Genomic DNA, 9,344 nt, shown 5'->3' on the forward strand with positions numbered 1-9,344 from the left:
AAACCCAGATGTTCTCCCTATACGTGCGGCGATGCTATGGACACCACAATAAAAAGTATTTATGGATGACTGACACCAACATGGCCGGCGCTGGCACGCGGTACATTTCTGTACCACCGATCCCCCTCCAATAGGCTCCTTTCTAATTTACTAGACCCATTGAAGCCTTGTCCCGTTGTTCCAATACAAACATCCCACTAATTGGGGATCACACTAATGCCCTATGACTCCCTATTCAGCGCAGGGTTAGTGGCGATATTGCATACATCACACTGCATGGATCTGCAGAGGAATCCCACCACGAGACACCAATCTAGTAAAGCGTCATACACAGAGCCTCAGCTCTTTGACACCCCCCCCTCTCTCCCTCTCTCTCTCTTTCTCTCTCTCTCTCTCTCTCTCTCTCTCTCTCTCTCTCTCTCTCTCTATATATATATATATATATATCTCTATCTCTATATCTCTATCCTATTCCCTGCTCCCGTACATGTGCTGGCAAGATGTGGGTCTTCTTCCAATTTCTTTGTCTCATAAATATTCAAGACAATGTGCTTCTTATTAACATACATAATTCAGGACTTTATTATGACAAGCTAGATGAGTTGATGAGTGCTGTGTGATAATGGGAGTGGACTGGCCCCCTTCTCCACATGCCCCTGACAGCTGCCCCTGGTCAGCGCTAGCTCTCCGGGGAGAAGACCTGATATTGCAAGACACACTCATTCAATTCTGCATCTCCTGAAGTGTTTAGTCCAATGCAGGGTAGCAGGGGGCGGAGCCTGTCTGAGCAGCCCGAGGCGTGAGGCAGGAACAGACCGTGGGCAGGGTCCCAGTCCAGCGCTGCTACAGAGGAATCGTGAGATGTTTTTGAAACTAGAATCGTCTCCTTTATTAGCAAATAATATGGAAGCTTTAAAATTGTATAGATTTGCATATATGAGACTGTTGGAGAGGCATTTATTTAGCCAAACAGTGATGTGTGAGGGAGGTGCGTGACGATTTCAGCATACGGTTTATTCTACACTAACCAGTGGTCAGAAGCTTCCGCTACTTGTTAGCTGGACTGGCTTCATATATCCAGAGAAAAGCAAAAGAGGCTAAATTTGGTCCCCATCTGAGGTGTGTGCGCAAATTTGATGTCTCCACAAAACTTTCTGGAGCTGTAATGAATTTTGCCAAAAGAGGTGGGGCAGGTATGTGGGGTGTCAGACAGGAACTCACCAGGGTGGTGTCAGAGGGGCTGAGCTCCTGTAGGTATGGAGCCACCGCTAACTCTGCTAGCGCGTGCTGCAGCTCCAGTGTGTGCACACGGCTTCTGCTCAGCTGAAGAAGGCAGTCAGCGTACTGAAGTCTCTCTATCAGGCCTGACCCTGCGGAAAACCCTACCTAAGCACCCCCCAACACGCGCACACAGACACGCGCGCGTCCGTTTACTCATTTACTGACGCACACCAAGGAAACACGAATACATGGAAAACAACCCCACGGTTTCTCCATTCTCTTCAATGTCCATAATGTCTTATTTCTACATTCCAAATCAATTGTATAAATAATTTATGAACTTTCAATCCTCAACTATTACATACATACATACATACATACATACATACATACATAGTGATACCTACTCTCTCTCACACACACACACACACACACACACACACACACACACACACACACACACAAAATACATAGTCATACCTACTCACACACACACACACACAAAATACATACAGTCATACCTACTCACACACACATTCATGCACATATATATACATACATAATCATACCTACTCTCACACACACGCACAAATATATACATAGTCATACCTCCTCACAAATATATTAAACCCCCCCCACACACACACACACACACAGTCATACCTACTCAGACATATACGAACGCACACAATTATACTTACACACACAGAGACATGCACATGTACATACACATATACATATAGTCATGCCTACTCACAGAATTATACAAACACACACATTCATCCACATATAAATACGCACATACATACATACGTACACATATACATGCAAACACGCCTGCATACCCATATACATACACACACACACACACCTTACATATCTATTGCATGTCTGTTCATCACACTTTTCTCTCTTTCCCCACCACATCAAACACGTTTGCGTGTGTGTGTGCGTGTGCGTGTGCGTCAGAGCCCTTTGATTCCCGAGGCATGGATACCAAATTGGCACAAAGTGACGAACGTTGACCTTTCAAGACAGGCCAGCAGCCTGTATGATAATCAAGCGTGAGCACACCAGCGCTGTGTGATGGGGGCGGGCAGCTCCCCCCTACGGTCCGCGGAGTGGCTTCGCGACGCTGGACGAGACATCTGCCTCCCCACCTCCCTCACGGCACATCCCTCTGCCGCGATTCTCCAGCCCTGCGGCAGCGCAAGGCTTCGAATCGCGTTAAAAAATGACAATTCTTTCCCTTTTTGCTCCCGCCAGCCTCTTCCTGCCCGCGTGCCCGTCAGATACGAGCCAAACGCAGACCCACACCTCAAGACCGGGTCCCCCCACCGGGCAGCTTTTTCCCAGAAGAGCTGTTTGGTTTTTTTTTTTGGCCTGGCGAGGTCTGTGGTTTAAATGATGACTCGCTCACACCCCCCAAACCCTTTTCCCGTTTACTGCCAGCTTGGCCTGCTATTATCCTCGCTGTCATTCATCCTCTTTATGGCCGTTTTTATTACGGATGCATATCCTCCGGTACGCTCCCTCTTCGCCTGACACTGTCTCGGGGCCGGGGGCAGGTTCTGGATCTCCACCATAGGCCACCCTGTGATGTTTACTTCCAATAACCCGAAGGGAGAGAGGGAGGGAGAGAGAGAGAGACAGACAGACAGAGTCCTGCTGCAACTTCCCTTCTTTACGAGTGATGTTTTTGCTTTGCCCTTCTGAATATTTCATGGATTATTTTCGCTCGTACTCCAGCAGGGCTTCCTGTGAGCGGTCCGGGATGACACAGTACAGAGGCGGAGTTCTGACGATCACGACTCCTTTGTAATTATCTACGTCAAACCATTTTTCTTATGCAACTGTTTTACTATGTCGTGCTGCTGCCTAATTGCCTGTAGAGCAGAGCTAATGTTTTGGTAATTGGCGTACCATTTTGGTAAGAATGCCTCCCTGAAAACATAAATCACTTCTGTATTTTTTCCCTCAGTGTCAGCGAACGTTCCGGGGCCGGGATACACTACACATGTTTCCGTGAGCTGGTATGTGAATTAACATCTTCAGGCCGTGCTGATCATTTATTCATTACCATCGACTAGTGCAATATTGATATATTCTCATTTGTAATTTTGTGTAATTCAATATTCATTGCCTTAACAAAGGGAGAGCTCGTGTGTGTGGGTGTGTGTGTGGGAGGGAGGGGGTTGACTGAGTGATGGAGAACCCAGATTGACTTTAGTGGGACCTATTATTCATGAAATTAATGTTGCTCACAATTCAGATAAAATCGATCCTGTTTTTAATAGCAGGGTAATGGAATTTCCTTTGACTGGCTGGGAGTGACATACTAATGCAGAAGGAGCCGTGATGGCAGACTCGCGGCTCGGTTACCGACTGCAGAAGCCAGGACGCAACAGGGAACTGTACGACTGAACGGTCAGCTGGGCTTCTGACCTCGGCGAGTGTGTGGTGTGCAGTCAGCTGGAGACAAACGTGATAGATGACAGTGGTACTGCCCATGTGCCTGGTTTCTACTGAGTGGGTCTGCAATGACATCTGTACCCTGTATAATTTCATTATGGAATTGAGTGAGTGATATTAATGATGCATAATTTCGTTATGGAATTGAGTGAGTGATATTAATGATGCATAATTTCGTTATGGAATTGAGTCTGATTGGAGCCACAGGTACTACAGGTGATGAAGGAAGGCGAATCACAGCTCATCTCTCTGTGGTTGTTAAGGGACCGCGCCGCACTCTGTCCTGTTCAGTGCAGGCCTAGTTTGTTTCGGTCACAAAGCGCAGCCTAGTCCCTGTACAGTCAGTCGTATGCATTATCAGGAACGTCATCTAACAGCCTTCCGAGGACTTCACACCCTCGTAGTGAGGGGCGAGGTCACGGATCAACCGCCACGTGCCGTCTTATTCAGAATCGCTTAGAACCCTGCAGAGCAAACCATATACCCACAGCGAGCTTCGTGCATGCGATAAAATCTAGAACAGGCAGAATCCTCCTTCCGAAGGCCTCACACATCCCGGAAAGAGACGTGCAGTCTGGCGGCACAAACGGAGCTCGTGGCCCTGCGAAACAAAACCAAAACCAAAGCAGATAAGTTAATTCTCTTCTTTCTATACACATCTTAGAATTTTTACATTTTTTTCTTACTTAAAGATATATTACATTGGGCTTAATGAATAAATGAATCATATTTAACATGTTCTACTGACAACGTTATCACGTTGTCATGGTTATTCTTCGTGATGGACCAAATCTGTGCAGCAGACTTGCTCCTCTGCCTGTGTCGGCCTGCATCATATGCTGCGCGGTAGAGACTCGGACACGCCTGATAAAGGCAGGAGTTGCCACGGCTCCCTGCTGATGACTGATTACTCTGCAGACCCATGTGGAGCCCAGACCTTTGATACATTACACAAATGCATTGATTTTTCTCCTCTAAGAGCAGCTCATGCTCACAGCGACATGGCAGGCAGCGCTGACATGGTCCACCTCGCTCAGCTAGCTGACCGGGGGCAGTCCATCTCCCAGCAGAGCCTCAGTGCCTCCGCACGCTGCTCAGTTCATTAAGAAATTATATGTCAGGCCAGTCAATACACTGAACAGTCCCTGTAATCTCTGGACCACTCCAGTAGGAAAAGTGAGGGGATGCGTTTACCTTGGGCGTTAATACGCTGCTTTGCTAATTTGGTTCTCCTTATTTTCAAGTGGAATTTTTTTTTTACACAGAATAATGGATATTTTGTGGGAGATTATATATAAACATATGAAATATATCCATGCAAAATTAACTAAAAATAGATATAATCTAAATCTATTTTAGTTATACAAAGGGATCCGAAGCTACATTAATTATGCTGAGGAGAAAGTGTTCTTGACCGTACTCTTTACTAGAAGACACCAGAGTAACGCGCACTATGTGCTGGACAGCGGAGTAGCACGCACTGTGTGCTGGACAGCGGAGTAGCACGCACTGTGTGCTGGACAGCGGAGTAGCACGCACTGTGTGCTGGACAGCGGAGTAGCACGCACTGTGTGCTGGACTCCAGAGTAACACCCAGCATATGCCAAAGTACCATTCACTACATCATGGACACCAGAGTAGCACCTACTGTGTGCTGAACACCAGAGTAACGCCTACTATATGTGCTTATAATTGTGAATATGTGTATTCACAGACTTTAAAAAAATGTATGTAGAGAGGAACTTGTGAGCTGGCAGAAGGATGGACAATCGTACCTGTGAAGGTGGGGCACTTCCTGTGAAGCAGTTTGTCCAGGAAGTCTCCGTCCTGGCTCCGTCTGAAGCCCAAGGTGAGGACGTAGCGCTGGGATGAGGACTCGCTCCAGATGGTGGTCTGGGGCAACAGATGTCCTCCACATGGATCTGAAGGAGGCGAAAACCAGGGAACCGACTGTGTTTTGGGTGTGAGGGTGTGCGTGCCCATGACCTTCACATGCTGACGCCTCACAACCTTTTGCTTCGTGTCTTTTGCTGAACTTTTACAGTAATGCTGTGAATATGCGTTTAAACCTCATATGTTCTTAGACTTATAATAATGACGAATAAACTGAATAACATTGACTTTATAACTTTAGAAATGACTAACTTATACCTTTTGGAGATAATTTTCCCATTTAATACCAGTTTTATTTATTTATTTTTTCTTATTTATTTAGTTTTTAGTTTTTCTTTTTTAGGGCAGTTCATAAAAGTCAGCGTCATCCAAACTAAGACTAACACAGTGTTCATACACCCACAAACTAACACAGTGTTCAGTGTTCAGACCCCAACAAACTGTGTTCAGTGGTGAGATCCACACAAACTAAGTGTTCCGTGTTCAGACCCCCACAAACTAACACAGCGTTCAGGCCCCCAAAGACTGTCTGTGCTCAGTGATTATACACCCACAAGTTAACTCAGTGTTCATTCCGCCACAAACTAAGAGTGTTCAGACCCCCTCAAACTAACACAGCGTTCAGGCCCCCAAAGACTGTCTGTGCTCAGTGTTCAGTGATTGTACACCCACAAGTTAACTCAGTGTTCATTCCGCCACAAACTAAGAGTGTTCAGACCCCCTCAAACTAATGCAGTGTTCAGTGTTCATACACCCACAAACTAAAACACTGTTCAGTGTTCAGGCCCCCCATAAACGTTCACAGTCCCCCCGACAAACCAGCTGAGTAGTAAAACATTCACAGCATCACTATTCACTAATGTCACTGTTCTTAGTGCCACCTGAAGTGAACCTCAATTCACTGGCAGTGATTTAAAACAGACAATTCCCTAAAGTGAGCCTCGTGCCAGGGATACGGACGACTCCCCGACGGGGGTCTCACCGGTGAGCTGAATGCTTTAGTTAATGCATTAGGAAGAGCAAACAGGGGAGGAGGCTTGGTCTCCAGGAAACGCGAGCGTAGACGCTGCCCCCTGCGGGGAGAGCAGGCGACGTGCGTCACGCCTTTCACACGGAGATAAAGAGCGACACAACCAGCAGTGCCAGGCGGGGGCTTCTGCAAACAGCTTCACGTCACTGAACGCCTTTGGCCAAGAGGGCTGTTCTCCAACCCTTAAAGTGAAGCTTCTCACAAGCTTTTGGGTGAGCGAAACGCTACCCAGTGTTAACCTGCAGCGCGGGATGGTATCCATGGTGATGCTCTCAGCATAGCGTCACTGTGAATGGCGTCCTAGAGGTGTGCGTGGGTTCCTTTGATGTTGGTGTACAAAAAAAAGTGCCACACATGCAACAACGCTTTCTTCAAAGTACCAGAATGCTGATTTTACGAGACCGATGGAGGGTAAAGTTAGAATCAGACTGTGTCTCGGTCCCTCCATGCAAAAACCCCCACCCTGCTTTTCGCCACCCAGTTGATTTCACCATTTTAATTCCAAATACTATCAAATCCACATGGTAAGAACAGAACCCTGGGGAGGACGTTGACCTTTTGACCCTGAACTCAAGGCCAGCTGAGGATGACGAGTGGCGGGTTACGCAGTAAGTAAGTTTCACAGAGTTTGCTCCTACCAGTGAAGACGTAGGCAGTGAAGGCCGGGTACAGCTCTCGGAAGGTCATGTCCGCGTGCAGCAAAGCATCCCTGGTGGGTCTCCCAAAGTACGGTGTGTACAAGACAGAGAAGTCCTCCTCCATGGAGATGGACTCTTCCAACAACCCCTGCATGACAGACACACATAGCCAGAGCGTGGGGCATGAACATGGCATCTGTACTCTTAACAAGCTCATCTCATTTAGAATGATGAATGGCTGCAGATGAGCGTAACATGATGCGTGATTATATAAGTCATGACTTTGTTGTGAGCCTGTCCTTTTGAGGGCTTTGTGCATCAAGCACAAAGAGTTGATGTGAATCACAGAGAGTTGCTCTGGCACTGAGCACAACACTGACACGACCTCCGAACCCGTCTTATGCAAGGATTTCCTTTCCATGCTAAAACAGCACAGATGTTAAACATAGCAGATACCATCTCAGACTGTTCCCAGCTCAGTCTGGCTGTTCTAATCAGTCTGATAGTCTAATCCACTTGGAACGAGGAGGTCATGCGTTATGGTGGTTCAGGATTATCTTGGTTCTGGTGTCATCATACGACTGCCATTCCCTGGCAACCAAGCACAGGTGGTGAAAAGATAACGTTTTGGTCTCATGCTGTATTTGATATGGTATGGCCAGTGTTTTGGAAACCGAGAGCAGGATGCTTATAGAAGAATTCTTTCTGGAAAGCCACTCACAGTACGGCCTGGGTCGTGATGAACCAGCAGAGATTGTATATATTAACATCACGTGCTCCTTTATCTCTGTCGATTGAACAATTGCTCACACAAAACTCTGTTAAGTTGAAAAATGAAGGAGAATGTCGGAGGTTTGGCAGGCGGACACACTCGGTGCAGAACAGACGATGCCAATTCCACAGACAGGCATGTGGAATCCAGGTTAATCTGCAAATGTTTGGCATCGTCCAGCGTGGGCTGTGTCTTAGAGAGGGGGCAGATGTTTCAGCCATCTCCACAGCTCTTCTGAAGATAATGCGGTAGGATTATATGACCCCGCACACTCAGGGACATGTGTCCATCGTTTTTGTCACAGCAGTTAAACATGCTTTTCTCCAGCTACAAGCCTCAGGCTGTAGCCTCTGTGATCGTTCCAGAAGTATGTTGCCGGCCACCATCTGAAAGCGCCTGACTGAGAGGCACCGACAGGCAGCGAAACGAGTCCAAGCTGAAAATACTTGAATAAAATGAAAACCTAGTAACTACAGAGGACTTTAAGTTCGCTTCATGCAGATCTGTGGGAGTGGCAGGAAAACTGTAATTTGCTGAAATGTGTTGGAATGGCACACAGGGGTATTACGGTTGATTAGACCGGTGTAGATTTTATGCAAGCGCACCTCACGTCTCAAATCCTTGATTGGTTTTTTCCTTCACCCTCCCCAATATACCTAGTTAATGCTCAAAGTCATGTCCTATCATGTTGTACATATCCCAAGGCTCCTTGGTTTATTTGGGCTTCTTTTTTGATGCGGACTAATAGACCGACTGACAGTATCGAGGAGAGAGCAATCAGACAACAGCAATCAGGTTTAGCCACTGACAGTTATATCACCCATTTTGTTTTGACAAATCACTTTGAGCTAATTGTCAGAGGCAGGTAGTTGTAGGGAGGACTTGCTTTGTGAAGCCAGTCCTGGGCAGGACTTTTGTTTTGTGAAGCCAGTCCTGGGGAGAACTTTTGTTTTGTGAAGCCGATCCTGAGGAGGACTTTTGTTTTGTTAAAACCATCCTGGCGAGGGCTTTTATTTTATGAAGCCAACCCTATGGAGGACTTTTTTGAAGACACTATTAACACTATTACAAATACTTTTGCCAAATCCTGCTAGCATAGCACAGTTAGCATACTATAGCATTGTGCAGTTAACATTGTGCGTGCGTGCGTGCGTGCGTGCGTGCCTCTGGCTCGGCTGCTCGCTCTGTGAGCTTCCCGGCCCGTCTGTCAGTCAACACCGGCCAGCATGTGAACGGAATACAGCAGCAGAAGCTGCTAGCAGCACCGCAACGAACAACTTAAGACGGATGACAGATGAGGGTGAAGACCTCACCTCTT

At 46.9% G+C, this 9,344-nt stretch overlaps 1 long non-coding RNA gene across 2 annotated transcripts in view; it reads left to right on the top strand.

Moving 5' to 3' along the window:
* LOC113568353 overlaps nucleotides 1-5,794 on the top strand; it is a 15,148-nt gene extending 9,354 nt beyond the window's left edge. The window contains exons 2-4 of one of the 2 annotated variants that reach the window (XR_003409582.2): nucleotides 2,971-3,039; nucleotides 3,203-3,254; nucleotides 3,519-5,794. This is a non-coding gene — a long non-coding RNA (uncharacterized LOC113568353). Of the gene's footprint in view, nucleotides 1-2,794; nucleotides 3,040-3,202; nucleotides 3,255-3,518 lie in introns of those variants that run through there. The other variant, XR_003409579.2, reaches the window with a different exon arrangement.
* Nucleotides 5,795-9,344: the final 3,550 nt, after the last annotated feature.

This window comes from Electrophorus electricus, chromosome 26 (genome assembly GCF_013358815.1).
Source record: "Electrophorus electricus isolate fEleEle1 chromosome 26, fEleEle1.pri, whole genome shotgun sequence".
In the NCBI taxonomy this organism is placed as follows: domain Eukaryota; kingdom Metazoa; phylum Chordata; class Actinopteri; order Gymnotiformes; family Gymnotidae; genus Electrophorus; species Electrophorus electricus.